This window comes from Castor canadensis, chromosome X (assembly GCF_047511655.1).
Source record: "Castor canadensis chromosome X, mCasCan1.hap1v2, whole genome shotgun sequence".
NCBI classification, from domain to species: domain Eukaryota; kingdom Metazoa; phylum Chordata; class Mammalia; order Rodentia; family Castoridae; genus Castor; species Castor canadensis.
Window position 1 is genome coordinate 74,426,561 of NC_133405.1, and position 18,416 is coordinate 74,444,976.

Sequence of the window (18,416 nt, forward strand, 5' to 3'; positions counted from 1 at the left end):
TATCATTTGCAAGTAAATGGATGGAACTGGAGAACATCATCTTGAGTGAGGTTAACCAGGCTCAGAAGAGTAAAAATTGTGTGTTCTCCCTTATATGCGGACTTTAAATCTAGGGCAAATGCAGTAATGTTGTTGGACTTGGGTCACACACTAGGGGAAAGCATATGCAGGAGTAATGGGGATAGGCAGGAAACCCAAAACTTGAAAGTGTTTGATGTCCCTACTGCAGAGGAACTAATACAATAAACTTAATATGACAGAGGTCAATATGGGAAGGTGACCTGGAAGTAGTGACAAGATCAGGTAGAGATGAATCAATTCGGGTTGTAATACACTTGTGCGTGGAAGCAATGCTAGGAATCTCTCTGTGTAGCTATCCTTATCTCAACTAGCAAAAACACTTTATCTTTCTTATTATTGCTCATGTCTACTCTTCAACAAAATTGGAGAAAAGTGCAGAACAGGTTGTGCCTGGAAGTGAGGGGGGTGGGAGAAAGGGAGAGGGTGGGGTGCAGGGGAGAAATGACCCAAACAATGTATGCACATATGAATAAATGAATAAAAAATATGTCCTTTTACGTAGGAGAGTGTGAGGAATCAGAAAATTATACTTACTCACTATTCTCACTTTGGTAGAGGGGATGAAGAATACACAGCATTTTAGTGCAATGTCAGATACATTTGCTAGTAAAGAAAAAAGCAAAGTGGGTATTCCAAGATGGTGGCTAGAGGGAGGAAGCAGAAAGTGTGCCTTCTACATTGAAATCTTGGAGAAACGCTGGAGACACACCTTGCAGGCAAGGCCACTGAGAAGAGGCAAAACTTTGACCCCTCCACACCTCCAACCTGCACAGAGAATCTCCACTTCATGTTAAATGGAGAAACCAGGAGGGTCCCTGGGCTGAAAGTCACCCACACCCAGATGGCTTGGGAAGACAAGGGCAAGGTGAACTAAGTGGTACGTGGTACTTCCACAGACAATCCTGGGCCAGATCAGTATAGCCCCCTGGACAGATCTAGCCCCACCTGGGGAAAAAACAGAAACTGAGTAATAAGCAATAAGAACAATAAAGACACATTGCAAAGAGGGTGGGGAGCACTGAGCACCAAAGAATGGGGGAGGGGAATCCTTCCCAGAACTGTAAATAAACAAGCTGGGCCTGGCCGGAGAGGGCAGGAGCCAAGGTGCATGCCCAGCAACCAGGAGCAGGAAAGCTTGTGAGAGTGGCAGAGGGAGGAAAACTCCACAGGAGAGGAGGAAAGATCCACCTCCCACATGAGCTGTAAACAAACAAGCTGGCTGGCAGGAGCAGCAGCACCACACAGCAATCAGGAGTGGGAAAGCTTGTGAGAGTGGCGGAGGGAGGAAAACTCCACAGGAGAGGTGGGAAGACCCACGTTCCACATGAGCTGTAAATAAACATGCAGGCCTGAGAAAGCAGGTGCAGTGTCACCACCCCCAGTGCGCTTGGAAAGGGGAAAGCTTGTAGCAGCGGCTCCTGCACAGGACTCTGAGTAAACAAAGCCTGCGGGGCCAGGAGAGTGTTAAGCTCACTCCTGAGATCTGCATAAATAACTCCTCCAGCTACAGCAGGCTGACAGCAGCGGGCAGGCAAGCCACAGCTGCAGATACCGTTCACAGACCTGTCTCCAGACTCTTTTTTTTCTCTCTCCCTACCTTTGATGAGAAAACAACCGAACTACACCTGCATGCTTTAAAACTTACTGAAACTGTATTGCATTTGAACTTGGGACACTTGGTGGGCTTTTTTTGTGTGTGTGCAGTTTTGTTCTACTTTATGTCTCCCCTTTGATGAAACAACTACAGAAAAACATCTGAGGCACCATCTCAAGGATTGCAGGCTGAGGGATGAACACCAAAATTATTAAGACTGAAATTTCATTGCATTTGAACTTACAAGTTTTAATTTTTTATTTTTTATTTTGTTTTATTTTATATTTTTTTCTTTCATTTACTTATTTTTTTGTTTTTATTCTTATCTTTACTCATTTTACTTTTTATTTTGAATCCTCTCTCTGTCTCTCTAATACCTTTTCAGCTTACGGTTGATTGGTACACTGTATCTCCCTATTTATATCTTTGAAACTTTTTTCATTTGTTTCTTTGTTTTGCTTTTTTTTCTACTTGATTATTTGTTTTTTCCTTTTCCTTTAACTTCTTGCTTTCCATCCCCTCTCACCCTTCCATTCTAAATATCACTAGTGCTATTATTACAAGCCAGAAAATACTTAATTGCACACAGTACAGGGACAATAACAATATCAAGGACAATGATGGGAAGACAGAAAAAAACAGGGAAACCAGTATTCCCCACAGCAAAAAATTAGTACAGGAACCAGAGGGAAATGAAGAAAACAGATATTCAGATCCAGAGTCCAACAAAATGAAGATAAACTAAGCCAAAGAACCTAATGAAGCCTACAAGAATAACTTAAAAGACAACATACTACAGGTACTCAATGAGAATTTTATAGAGATGATACTGGATATGGTCAACCAAAATGTACAGGAGACACTCAAGAAAGTCCAAGACAATAAAAATAGAGAATTTGAAAAAGCAAAAGAAGAAATAAAGGAAACCATAGAAGCACTGAATAAACACCAAAGTGAAACAGAGAACATGATTAATAAACAGATAAATGAAATCAGGACAAAAATAGACAACATTAAAGAGGAAACCAGCCAGGATATGGAAAACCTCAGAAAAAAGAATGAAACAGAATTGCAAAACAAAACAGAAGGCCAATCCAGCAAAATGGAACAAACAGAAGACAGAATCTCAGAACTCCAAGATGAAATGGTAATTAAAGGAAAAACTGAAGAACTATTAATTAAACAACTCAAGACCTGTGAAAAGAAAATGCAAGAACTCACCGACTCCATCAAAAGACCAAACTTGAGAATCATGGGCATCGAAGAAGGAGAAGAGGTGCAAGCAAAGGGAATGCACAATATATTCAACAAAATAATAACAGAAAATTTCCCAAATCTAGAGACAGATATTCCCATACAGATGCAAAAGGCCTCCAGGACACCAAACAGACCAGATCAAAATAGAACTACCCCACAACATATCATCATTAAAACCACAAGTACAGAAACTAGGGAAAGAATATTGAAGGCTGTAAGAGAGAAAAAACAAATAACATACAAAGTTAAATCCATCAAAATCACATCAGACTTCTCAACAGAAACATTAAAAGGAAGAAGAGCGTGGGGTGAGATCTTCCAGGCACTGAATGAAAATAACTTCAACCCTAGGATACTCTACCCAGCAAAACTATCATTCAAAATAGATGGAGCAATAAAAGTCTTCCATGATAAGCAGAAACTAAAACAATATGTGACCACAAAGCCACCACTACAAAAGATTCTTCAAGGGATTATGCACATAGAAAGTGAAACCCAACATAACCATGAAAGACAGGCAGCACCAAACTATAGGAAAAGAAAAAGCAAGACAGTAGAGAGTAACCTCAACTTAGGTACACACAATCAAACCTTCAAACAACTAAGACAACTAAATGACAGGAATCACCACATAGCTATCAGTACTAACACTTAATGTTAACAGACTTAATTCACCCATCAAAAGGCACTGCTTGACGAAATGGATTAAAGGGGAAGATCCAACAATTTGTTGCTTACAGGAGACCCATCTCACCAACAGAAATAAGCACAGGATAAGGATAAAAGGCTGGAAGAAGATTTACAAAGTCAGTGGTCCCCAAAAACAGGTAGGAGTAGCAATACTTATCTCTGACAAAGTAGATTTCAAACCTACATTGATCAAATGAGATAAAGAACATTCCATACTAATAAAAGGGGAAATACACCAAAAGGAAATAATAATTATCAACCTATATGCACCCAATATCAATGCACACAATTTCATCAAACATATCCTGAAAGACCTAAAAGCATATATTAACTCCAACACTGTGGTTGTAGGAGACTTTAACACCCTATAATCATTAATATATAGGTAATCCAAACAAAGAAATCCTAGATCTAAAATATACAATAGATCAAATGGGCCTACTTGATGTCTACAGAACATTTCATCCAACTTCTACACGATATACATTCTTCTCAGCAGCCCATGGAACTTTCTCAAAATAGATCATATCTTAGGGCACAAAGCAAGCCTCAGAAAATATAAGAAAATAGAAATTATACCATGCATACTATCTGATCACAATGCAATAAAACTAGAACTCAACAACAAAAGTAAAGACAAAAAACTTGCAAACAGCTGGAAACTAAATAACTCATTACTTAATGAACAATGGGTCACTGATGAAATAAAAGAGAAAGTTAAAAAGTTCCTGAAAGTCAATGAAAATGAAAACACAACCTACCAGAACCTATGGGAAACAGCAAAGGCAATCCTGAGAGGAAACTTTATAGAAATAAGTGCATATATTAAAAAGACTGAAACATCCCAAATCAATGACCTAATGATATATCTCAAACTCCTAGAAAAGCAAGAACAAGCAAATCCCAAAACAAATAGAAGGAGAGAAATAATAAAAATAAGAGCTGAAATCAATGAAATAGAAACCAAAAAAACCATACAAAGAATTAATGAAACAAAAAGTTGGTTCTTTGAAAAAATAAAGAAGATCGAGAGACCCCTGGCAAACCTGACTAAAATGAGGAGAGAAAAAACCCAAATTAGTGGAATCAGGAATGCTGAAGGGGAGATAACAACAAACACCATGGAAGTCCAGGAAATCATCAGAGACTACTTTGAGAACCTATATTCAAATAAATTTGAAAATCTTAAAGAAATGGACAGTTCTCTAGACATATATGATCATCCAAAACTGAACCAAGAGGAAATTAATCACCTGAATAGATCTATAACACAAAATGAAATTGAAGCAGCAATCAAGAGTTTCCCCAAAAAGAAAAGTCCAGGACCTGATGGATTCTCTGCTGAATTCTAGAAGACCTTTAAAGAAGAACTGATACCAACCCTCCTTAAACTTTTCCATGTAATAGAAAGGGAAGGAAAACTACCTAACACATTTTATGAAGCCAGTATTACACTTATCCCAAAACCAGGCAAAGACACCTCCAAAAAGGAGAACTATAGGACAATCTCCTTAATGAACATTGTTGCAAAAATCCTCAACAAAATAATGGCAAACCGAATTCAACAACACATCAAAAAGATTATTCACCACGACCAAGTAGGCTTCATCCCAGGGATGCAGCGGTGGTTCAACATACGAAAATCAATAAACTGAATAAACCACATTAACAGAAGCAAAGGCAAAAACCACTTGATCATCTCAATAGATGCAGAAAAAGCCTTTGATAAGATCCAACACCATTTCATGATAAAAGCTGTAAGAAAACTAGGAATAGAAGGAAAGTGCCTCAACATTATAAGAGCTATATATGACACACCTACAGCCAGCATTACACTTAGCAGAGAAAAACTGAAACCATTCCCTCCAAAATCAGGAAATAGACAAGGATGCCCACTATCTCCACTCCTATTCAACATAGTACTGGAAATCCTAGCCAGAGCAATTAGGCAAGAAGAAGGAATAAAAGGAATACAAATAGGTAAAGAAACTCAAAATATCCCTATTTGCAGATGACATGTCCTATACCTTAAAGACCCAAAAAAACTCTACTGAGAAGCTTCTAGATATCATCAATAGCTAGAGCAAGGTAGCAGATATAAAATCAACATAGAAAAATCAGTAGCATTTCTATACACTAATAATGAACAAACTGAAAAGAATACATGAAAACAATTCTATTTACAATAGCCTCAAAAAAATCAAATATCTAGGTGTAAACCTAACAAAAGATGTGAATGACCTCTACAAGGAAAAGTATAAACTTCTGAAGAAAGAGATTGAGGAAGACTATAGAAAGTGGAGAGATCTCCCATGCTCATGGATTGGTAGAATCAACATAGTAAAAATGTCGATACTCCCCAAAGTAATCTACATGTTTAATGCAATTCCCATCAAAATTCCAATGACATTCATTAAAGAAATTGAAAAATCTACTGTTAAATTTATATGGAAACACAAGAGGCCACGAATAGCCAAGGCAATACTCAGTCAAAAGAACAATGCAGGAGGTATCACAATACCTGACTTCAAACTATATTACAAAGCAATAACAATAAAAACAGCATGGTACTGGCACAAAAACAGACATGAAGACCAGTGGAACAGGATAGAGGACCCAGATATAAAGCCACACAACTATAAGCAACTTATCTTTGACAAAGGAGCTAAAAATATACAATGGAGAAATAGCAGCCTCTTCAACAAAAACTGCTGGGAAAACTGGTTAGCAGTCTGCAAAAAACTGAAACTAGATCCATGTATATCACCCTATACCAAGATTAACTCAAAATGGATCAAAGATCTTAATATCAGACCCCAAACTCTTAAGTTGATACAAGAAAGAGTAGGAAATACTCTGGAGTTAGTAGGTATAGGTAAGAACTTTCTCAATGAAACCCCAGCTGCACAGCAACTAAGAGATAGCATAGATAAATGGGACCTCATAAAACTAAAAAGCTTCTGTTCATCAAAAGAAATGGTCTCTAAACTGAAGAGAACACCCACAGAGTGGGAGAAAATATTTGCCAACTATACATCAGACAAAGGACTGATAACCAGAATATACAGGGAACTTAAAAAACTAAATTCTCCCAAAACTAATGAACCAATAAAGAAATGGGCACGTGAACTAAACAGAACTTTCTCAAAAGAAGAAATTCAAATGGCCAGAAAACACATGAAAAAATGCTCACCATCTCTAGCAATAAAGGAAATGCAAATTAAAACCACGCTAAGATTCCACCTCACCCCTGTTAGAATAGCCATCATCAGCAACACCACCAACAACAGGTGTTGGCGAGGATGCGGGAAAAAGGAACCCTCTTACACTGTTGGTGCGAATGTAGACTAGTACAACCACTCTGGAAAACAATTTGGAGGCTACTTAAAAAGCTAGACATCGATCTACCATTTGATGCAGCAATACCACTCTTGGGGATATACCCAAAAGACTGTTACTCCAGAGGCACCTGCACACCCATGTTTATTGCGGCACTATTCACAATAGCCGAGTTATGGAAACAGCCAAGATGACGAATGGATTAAGAAAATATGGTATCTATACACAATGGAATTTTATGCAGCCATGAAGAAGAACGAAATGTTATCATTCGCTGGTAAATGGATGGAATTGGAGAACATCATTCTGAGTGAGGTTAGCCTGGCCCAAAGGACCAAAAATCATATGTTCTCCCTCATATGTGGACATTAGATCAAGGGCAAACACAACAATGGGATTAGACTATGAGCACATGATAAAAGCGAGAGCACACAAGGGAGGGGTGAGGATAGGTAAGACACCTAAAAAATTAGCTAGCATTTGTTGCCCTTAACGCAGAGAAACTAAAGCAGATACCTTAAAAGCAACTGAGGCCAATAGGAGAAGGGGTCCACGAACTAGAGAAAAGGTTAGATCAAAAAGAATTAACATAGAAGGTAACACACATGCACAGGAAATTAATGTGAGTCAGCTCCCTGTATAGCTATCCTTATCTGAACTAGCAAAAACCCTTGTTCTTTCCTATTATTGCTTATACTCTGTCTTCAACAAAATTAGAGATAAGGGCAAAATAGTTTCTGCCGGGTATTGAGGGGGTGGGGGGGAGAGGGTGGGGACTGTGTGGGTGTTAAGGGAGGGGGTGGGGGCAGGGGGGAGAAATGACCCAAGCATTGTATGCACGTATGAATAAGAAAACAATAAAAATTTTTAAAAAAAGTATTCTTAATCCAAAAAAAAAAGGAAATAAGCAAAGTCCTACTTAATCTCAAAGAAAGAAAGAAAGGTTATAATTTATGATAGTGTCTTCATTATGTATTTGTAAAACATGGTGAATGGTGTAGTAGGAATTCTAAAATCAATTTAGATAAAAAAAAATCATTGCAGAAATATGTGACAAATTTATTTATTCCCTCTTGGACACTTGGAAACTATTTTTACTTTTTCATATGTATCTGTAATATTAAAGACTCAGGGTCCTGACAAATGAGTTTTATTTGTTTTAAAATTTGAAATTCTACTCACCCTGGCTTCAGAGTAGCAGCACTTTCACCAAGAACTAATTCCTGCTTTTGCTAGCTGCTAGAGAGTCAGTTGATGCTTCCTCAAATGAAAAAAGAATTTTCTCTAAAATTTTAAGCTTTTTAATAGTTCAAAGCATTTGTTCCATGAGTAAAGGAGAGAGCATTAACCTATATACTAATAGAGTAATGCAAGATAATTGGGGTAAAAATATGTATTGTACTGAAAAGATGTCAGTCCAGCTCAAAAAGTGTGAGTAGAAAGAGACATAGTGACTAGGTTATGGAGAAGTGTTCAGTAGAATGAATTAGAAACAGTCATGAAATTTACCTATAAAGCATAAATAGTTAACAAAACACACATACCCCATACATAAGATTTTACATAAGGTTTAACAAGTAAATATTCCTTCTGAATTGGGGCAATAAAAAGAAGTAGGCATAATCAAATAGAGGACATGAAAAGACCAAGAGGTCAAAATCTTAATGGATGTCAGAATGTAATTTCCAATGGCTTGTCTTTGGAGTCTATTTTTAAGGAAATTCTTAAAACTATGTTGTATGAGAGCTAGTATCAAATCCCCCTTGCTTCTCAAAGGATTGAAATGCACAAGTCTTTGATCATAGTGGTTGCATGTATGTATCATCTGTGACTTCCCAAATAAGCAAACATGTGAACTTATTGAAGTTGAAACTCGGACTGCCCTCATAATTAGTATTTGCAATAAACTCTTGGTAATCCAGAGGTGAATATCCAGAAATGTAAGATAAGCTATGAAATTTTGAATCTCATTGTACTCTATTCTAGATCTTAGAAAACTGGATTATTTTATATTTAATATGGCAAAACCTTGATTAAAAACTGCAGAATATGGAAATAACTTATTAGATAAAAGTAGGATGTATGGTTTCATAGATAGAAGGGAAAAGGAAACCTACATTTGCCAAACATTAGACTGATCATCTAAGGAAAAAGTACTTCATGAAAACTGCATTATAGTGTGTGAAGTCTATGATGTTTTCCTGTGTAATAACAGAAATACAATCAAAAGAACACACCTGCTGTGGTTTCGATGTGGTTTGTATGAATGTTGGAAGCCTGGTCTCCAGCATGACAATTTTAAGAGGTGATAAGACACTCATTGGGGTGCTGCTCTCATAATATATTAGTGCAATTCTCATGGGTCCTTGGTTAGATTTCAATAGAGAGTTTTTATATAAAGGAAAAACTGATTCTTCTGTGTCTTCATGTCTTCCTTTCTACCATGTCATCTCTCCCTCTTACATACACACCCTACCATGATGCTATTACCATTATGTGACACAGCCAGCAGGGACTGCACCAAAGCCAAGCACCATGCTGCTTAGACTTTCAGCCTCCACAACTCCGAACTAAATAAACTTTTCTTTACAAAGTATAAAGGTATTTTTGTGTTAATAGCAATAGGCTAATACAACATCTTATATCCTACTTAAGAAAAACTGTGTGGAGTGTCCCAAAAACAACAGGAGAGATAAAAAAAACAAGGAAACAAGAGGGAATTTTAGCCTCTGATGCTATAGCAACAGCAAACAATAGACAAAGCTAACTTCCAAGCAAACATAAAATTTCATACAATAGTTCTATTGCTTACTTCCTTTTACCCAGGATATAACAGCCATCATTTATCATAAACTACAATGCATACTAAAACACACACCTATCACACAAACATATAATCAGTCAGAAAAAACATAGACCAGGATTAAGATAGAGCAAAGCTTTTCAAATTATCAGACTGGGAAACTAAAGCAAGTATAATTCATATGTGAAGGATACTAATGAAAAAAAGTAGATGGTATAAAAGAACAAGCATTTAACGTAAGCAGAGACAAGAAAAATTGTCAAAAGGAAATACTAGAAATCAAAAACACTAACAGAAATGAGTAATGTCTTTGATCAATACAAACAATAATCTTAAAAACATGTCAACAGAGATTTCTAAAATGAAATATAAAAAGAAAAAATGATGAAAAGACAAAACAGTGTATCTTAAAATTGTGGGATAATTCCAAAATGTGTAACAGGTATATTATGGGAATACAGAATGAGAAAAAAGAAGGAAGGAAAGAGAAAAAATATTTGAAGTTATCATGACTGAAAAATCTTCAAAATTAATAACAGAACACCAAACCACATATTCAAGAACTTCAGAGAGCATCAAGCAGGATATATTTATACCAACAGTATAATCTTACAATCTTATAATCAAACTTTATAAAATCAAAGACTATGGGGAAATGTTGAAAGAATCCAGAGGAGATTAAACACTTTAAATAGAGAAAAGTAAGGATGAGAATTGCAAGAGAAGAGCAAGGATAAGAATTACATTATATTTCTCACTAGAATCTAGAGGATAGTGAAGTGAAACATCTAATATGCTTATAGGAAAGAATTACCTGCCTAGAAATCTGTATCAGGCAAAATTATCCTTTGGAATTGAGAGAGAAATGAAAAATTTCGTCAATGAAAAAAATTAATGGACTTTGTCACCAGTAAAACTGCATTACAAGAAACATAAAAAGGTTTTCAGAAAAAAGGGCAATGATATAGGTAACAAACTTGGATCTACATAAAAACGAGTATTAGAGAAGACACAAAAGAAAGTCATCAAATCTTTAATTTTCATATGATCTAATATATAATAATGTGTTTCAAATACTAACAGCAAGTAAATATTCACTGATTATAGTTTATGAATAAGTGAGAGAGAAGGATAGAAAAACCAAGGAAACATGACTCCTCCAAAAGTCAATAGCCACACAGTAAAACACACTAAGAGAGTGAAGTGAATAAAATTTCAGAAAAAGAACTCAAATTAGTAGGCAGAAAGAAAAAGTAAATATCAGAGAAGAAATCAATTAAATGAAGTTTTAGAAAACAATACAATGAATCAGTGAAATGAAGTTGGTTCTTTGAAAAGATAAACAATATTTACAAACCCTTAGCCACACTAATGACAAGAAAGAGGGAGAAGACCCAAATTAATAAACTTAGAGATGAAAAAGGGGATATCACAACAGATATCAATGAAATTCAGAGGATCATTAGGGAATATTTTGAAAACTTATATTCTAATAAACCAGAAAATGTGGAAGAAATGGATAAATTCCTAGAGTTATATGACCTGTCTAAATTGACCTAAGAGGATATCAGCCACTTAAACAGATCCATAGCAATCCATATATTTGAAGCAGTAATAGTCTCCAAACAAACAAGAAGCCAGGACTGGATGGATCCACTGCTGACCAGACATTTAAAGAACTAACACCAATGCTTCTCAAACTATTCCATAAAATAGAAAAGGAAGGAATTCTACCAAACTTATTCTACGAAGCCAATATTACCCTTATTCTTAAATCAAAAAAGTACATAACAATATAAGTAAATTATAAACCAATTTCCTTGATGAACATGCATGAAAATATTCTCAATAAAATACTTGCAAACCAAATCCAACAGCACATTAAAATAATCATACACCCTGATCAAACTGGTTTCATTCCAGGAATACAAGAATTGTTCAACATATGCAACTCAATTAATGTAATATAACACCTGGATAGAATAAAGGGCAAAAAAACAAGTGATTATTTCAACAAATGCAGGAAAGCTTTTCACAAAAATGCAACATCTCTTCATGATTAAAAAGCCTTGAAGAAACTAGAAATAGAAAGAATGTACTTCGATATCATAAAACTATAGCTAAAGTTATACTAAATGGTGAAAACCTGAAACAATTTTTCTAAAATAAGAAACAAGATAAGGCTGTCCCATCTCTCCACTCTTATTCAATATAGTGTTAGAATTCCTAGGTAGAGCAATAGACAAGAGAAAGAAATACAAATATGAAAGGAAGGAGTCAAATTCTATTTGCAGATGATATGATCATAAACTTATAAGATCCAAAAGATTTCACCAAAAAAACTCTTAAATCAGATAAATACTTTTGGCAAAGTAACAGTAAAAAATCAATATTAAAAAATCAGTAGCTTTTCTATACACCAACAGACAGGCAGAGAATAAAAATCAGGAAAATTGTCCCATTCACAATAGCCTCAAAAAATAAAATACTTAAGAATAAACTAAGGATGTGAAAGACATCTACAATGAAAACTATAAAATGCTGAAGAAGGAAATTGAGGAAGATATACAGTTGAGATACTTGTTCTTCCACATTTATAGCAGCACTATTCACAATAGCCAACATATGGAATCAGCTTAGGAGTCTATCAACTGATGAATAAAGAAAATGTTGCACATACACACAATGGAGAATTATTCAATCATAAAGAAGAATGAAATTATGCTGTTTGCAGTAAAATAAATGGAACTAGAGACAATCGTGTTATATAATATTAGACTGAGAAAGATGCATATCACATTTTCCTCCTCATATGTGAAATTTAGTTCTTAAAATTGGATGATGGGAATGTAAAACAGGTTCTGTTTTGGGGTTGGTCCCACCAGGAGGAGGGAGGGTGAAAGTACAGGATGAAGGAGGTGTGAATATGGTTAAAGTACTTTATACACATATATGAAAATAGAGCAATGAATCTGTTGAAATTATTTTAAGAAGGGGGAAGGTGCTATGGGGGATGCAAACAAGGGGTCAATATGATCAGGCCACTTTGTATGCATGTATGGAAATATCACAGTGAAACCCCTTTATACAATTAATATACACTAATAAAAATGAACAAAAATGGAGGAGACAGGAGAAAAAAACTTACCTAATAAAATGATCATGAAAACTATGCAAATCTTGAAGGACAAATGGATATCCAGGAACCTGAGGTTCAAAAGTACCCAAATGTATTCAACCCAAAGAGATCCTCACAAAGGCATAATATTATCAAGCTGTCAAAAATCAAAAACAAAAAGGAAACTTTAGCAGAAAAGAAATCTTAAAGAGAATCACAATTAGAATATCTGCAGATTTCTTATAAGAAAAATGGTAAGCCAAGACAAAATGAGATAGTGCTTAAATATTCAAAGAATTTAAAGAAAAAACTGACAACCATGAATACCATACTCAGCAAAACTGCTCTTTGGAATTGAAGGAGAAAAAAATCTTTCTCAGATACTCAAAAGTTGAAAGAATTCATCACTAATAGAACTGCCAGACAAGAAATTTTAAGGGAATTTTAAAGAGGAAATGAAGGGACAATAATTACTGTCATGAATGTATATGAAATTATAAAACTTTCTGGTAGAGGTAAATACATACTCAAATCCAGAATACTGTATGTAAGTCAGGTAATCCCTGGTATGAAAGGTAAAAATGAAAATTCTCAAAAATTAGTAAGGCTATTAGTTATAAAGGAATACACAATATAAAACATGAAAATTGTGACATCAGAAATCTATACTCTGAAGGAGGATAAAAATCTAGAGTTGTACCAGGTGTTAGCGGCTCATGCCTGTAATCCCAGTTACTCAGGAGTCAGAGATAAGGAAGATCACAGTTTGAAGCCAGCCCTGGGCAGATAGTTTGTGTCTGAGACCCTATCTCAAAAAAAAAATCACAAAACAGGGCTGGTGTAGTGGTTCAAGTGGTAAGAGCGCCTGCCTAGCAAGTGTGGAGCCCTGAGTTCAAATCCCAGTGCCACCCAAAAAAATATCTAAAGTTGTGTATTTGACAAGGGTTAAGCTGTTATCAGCTTAGAATAGTTGATATAAAACAGTTGATTACAACTACAAGATGTTTTATGTAAGCCTCATAGTACCTACAAAAAATACAGATGTGCAATGATAAAGAGAAACTATACATCAGACAAAGGACTGATAATCAGAATATATAGGGAACTTAAAAAACTAAATTCTCCCAAAACTAATGAACCAATAAAGAAATGGGCACGTGAACTAAACAGAACTTTCTCAAAAGAAGAAATTCAAATGGCCAAAAAACACATGAAAAAATGCTCACCATCTCTAGCCATAAAGGAAATGCAAATTAAAACCACGCTAAGATTCCACCTCACCCCTGTTAGAATAGCCATCATTAGCAACACCACCACCAACAGGTGTTGGCGAGGATGCGGGGAAAAAAAGAACCCTCTTACACTGTTGGTGGGAATGTAGACTAGTACAACCATTCTGGAAAAAAATTTGGAGGCTACTTAAAAAGCTAGACATCGATCTACCATTTGATCCAGTAATACCACTCTTGGGGATATACCCAAAAGACTGTGACACAGGTTACTCCAGAGGCACCTGCACATCCATGTTTATTGCGGCACTATTCACAATAGCCAAGTTATGGAAACAGCCAAGATGCCCCACCACCGACGAATGGATTAAGAAAATGTGGTATTTATACACAATGGAATTTTATGCAGCCATGAAGAAGAATGAAATGTTATCATTCGCTGGTAAATGGATGGAATTGGAGAACATCATTCTGAGTGAGGTTAGCCTGGCCCAAAAGACCAAAAATCGTATGTTCTCCCTCATATGTGGACATTAGATCAAGGGCAAACACAACAATGGGATTAGACTATGAGCACATGATAAAAGCGAGAGCACACAAGGGAGGGGTGAGGATAGGTAAGACACCTAAAAAACTAGCTAGCATTTGTTGCCCTTAACGCAGAGAAACTAAAGCAGATACCTTAAAAGCAACTGAGGCCAATGGGAAAAGGGGAACAGGTACTAGAGAAAAGGTTAGATCAAAAAGAATTAACCTAGAAGGTAACACCCACGCACAGGAAATCAATGTGATACAATGCCCTGTATAGCTATCCTTATCTCAACCAGCAAAAACCCTTGTCCCTTCCTGTTATTGCTTATACTCTCTCTACAACAAAATTAGAAATAAGGGCAAAATAGTTTCTGCTGGGTATTGAGGGGGTGGGGGGGAGAGGGAGGGGGCGGAGTGGGTAGTAAGGGAGGGGGTGGGGGCAGGGGGAGAAATGAACCAAGCCTTGTATGCACATATGAATAATAAAAGAAAAAGGAAAAATAAATAAATAAATAAATAAAATTGTGTATTTGACAAGGGTTAAGCTGTTATCAGCTTAGAATAGTTGATATAAAACAGTTGATTACAACTACAAGATGTTTTATGAAAGTCTCATGGTACCTACAAAAAATACAGATGTGCAATGATAAAGAGAAAGGAATCAAAGTTTAGTACTACAAGTAAATGTGAAATTAAAAAGGTAGACAATAAGAAAAGAGGAAAAAAAGAGCTACGAAATAACCAAAAATGGTAACAAAATGACAATAGTAACTACTATAATAGTCTTTAATGTATATGGATTAAACTCACCAATCAAAACACACAGAGTAACTGAATAGATAAAATAAGATCAAGATCTATATAAAACTGCTTACAGTTAATCCACTTAAGCTTCAAGGACACATAGACTGAAAGTGAATGGATTGAAGAAGATATTGCTGGCTGGCAGAGTGACTCAGTCGGTAGAGTGCCTGTCTAGCAAGCATGGGGCCTTGAGTTCAAACCTCCAAAAAGTATTCCATGCAAATAGTAAACGAAAGTGAACAGGGATAGCTAGACTTATTTGATAAAATAGAGATCAAGTCAAAATTTTTCACAAGAGACAAAGAAGGATAGATGGGTCAATATAACAATTTAAATAAATGGGTCAATTCATTAATTTGCAATTAATGATTATAAATACATATGCACCCAACATCAGCACACATAAGTGTGTAAAGTATTAACAGAAATGAAAGAAGTAGACAGTAATGCAACAATAGTAGGATACTTATTATCCCACTTTCAACAATGAAAAGATCAACCACTTTTTTATCCACATCCTCACTACCATTTGTTCTTTTGATTTGTGTGTTTGTTTATAATAGTCATTCTGACTAGGATGGAGCAGTATCTCATTCTAGTTTTAGTTCACTTGTTTACTAAGTCTTTTTAGTGCCTTAAATATTGTCAGATGAATAGTTGGCAAATATTTTCTATCTCTTCACATAGCTGATTATCCCTTAGCTGTATAGAAGGTATTTGATGCAATATTTATTTCTGCTTTTGCTTCCTGTACTTTAAGGATCATTATACAAAAAATCATTGCCTATAGCAATGTCTTCAAGTGTTTCCCTTATTATTTCTTCTAGTAGGTTATTAGAGTCTGGTTTTACATTTTGATCTTTGATCCATTTTGAGTTTGTTTTTGTACAAGGTGAGAGATTAAAGGCCAAGTTTCTATCTTCTATATATGGATAATCAATTCTCCCCCCTAGGACCATTTATTGAAGAGGCTGTCCTTTCCCAGTGTATTTGTTTTGGTGCCCGTGTTAAAAGTCAGTTAGCGATAGATGCATGAGTTTATTTCTTGTATTTTGTTCTGCCTCATTGATCTGTGTTATGGTTTTAATTCCAGCTACATGTTGTTGTGATTATAGTGATTCTATAGTATGTTGAAATCAGATACTGCAATACCTGTAGAATTGTTCTTTTATTCACATTTTCTTTGAGTATTTAGGATCTGTTGTGATTCAATAGGTATTTTAGGATTGGTTTTTCTAGTTCTCTGAAGAACGTGAGTGGTATTTTAATTCTATTGAATCCGTGAACTGCCTTGGATAGTATAGGCATTTTAACAATATGATATTTCAAACCCATAAACATAGGAAGCCTTTTCATCTTTGTGTATCTTCTTCTCTGTCTTTTATCAGGCTTTTTTTAATTTCATAGAAGAGATAATTCACTTTCTTGATTAAATTTATTTCTCAGTACATTTTTCATAGCTATTGAGGATACAATTGCTTTCATGACTTCTTTCTCAACCATCTCATTTGGCTATAAAAAGCTACTGAGCTGGACGTGTGGCTTAAGCAGGAGAATGCCTTTTTTTTAATATATCTTTTTTTTTTTTTTCATTTTTCTTTTATTATTCATATGTGCATACAAGGCTTGGTTTATTTCTCCCCCCTGCCCCCACCCCCTCCCTTACCACCCACTCCACCCCCTCCCGCTCCCCCCCTCAATATCCAGCAGAAACTATTTTGCCCTTATCTCTAATTTTGTTGTAGAGAGAGTATAAGCAATAACAGGAAGGGACAAGGGGTTTTGCTGGTTGAGATAAGGATAGCTATATGCATACAATGTTTGGGTCATTTCTCCCCCCTTCCCCTCGCTCCCTCCTTCCCCTCCCCCATCCCCTCCCTTCCCCCTCACCTCCTCCCTCTCTCCCGCAGCCCCTCGCTTCCAGGCAGAAACTGTTTTGCCCTTATCTCTAATTTTGTTGAAGAGAGTATAAACCCTTTTTTGCAAGCATGAAGTTCCAAGTTCAAACCCCAGTTCCACCAAAAAAAAAATGCTACAAATTTTTGTATGTTCATTTTGTGTCCTGTAATATTACTAAATTAGCTTATTCATTCTTTATAATAGTCTGTTAGGGAAGTCTTTAGTTTTCTTTCTATATAGAATCATATCATCTGAAAACAGGGATAATTTTCCTTCACCCCTTCCTATTCGTGTGCATTTTATTTCTTTCTCTTCCCTAATTCCTCTGGCCAAAACTTTGAGCAACATATTGAGTAAAAGCGGTGAGATATGACACCCTTGTCAGCAACAAAATCTTATAGGTAATGCTTTCAGCTTCTTCATTTAGTATGATGTTTGTCATATACAACCTCTTTTTTTGTTGTTTTTTGGAGGGTGGTTTGGTACTGGAGTTTGAACTCAGAGCTTCACACTTGCAAAGCAGTCACTCTACTGCTTGAGCCAAAACTACACTCATTTTTGCTCTGGTTATTTTAGAAATGGGGTCAAGTCTGGCCTTGAACCACAGTCCTCCCAATCTCAGCCTCCCAAGTAGCTGGAATTACAGATGTGAGCCACCAGCACTCAGCTATATACAGCCTTTATTGTGTTGAGGTATGATCTTTCTAATAGCTAATTTGTTCACAGTTTTTATATTGAAGAGATAATGAATTTCAGCAACCACTTTTTCTGCATCTATTGAGATGGTCATATGGGTTTTAGCCTTCATTCTATTGATGTGGTAGATTACATTTATTCGTGTGATTCACGTGTGTATGTTGAAATATCCTTGCATCCTTGGGATAAATATATGATAATAGGAAATAAATTTTTCCAAATTGCTTTTGGCTTTGGTTTGCTAGCATTTTGTTGAGAATTTTTGTCTCGATGTTAGTCAGAGAGAGATATTGCCCTATGTCCTTGTCTGATTTGAGTATCAGGGTAATGTTGCCCTGGCAGAATGAGTTTGAAAGCACTCCTCCTCTTTCAAAT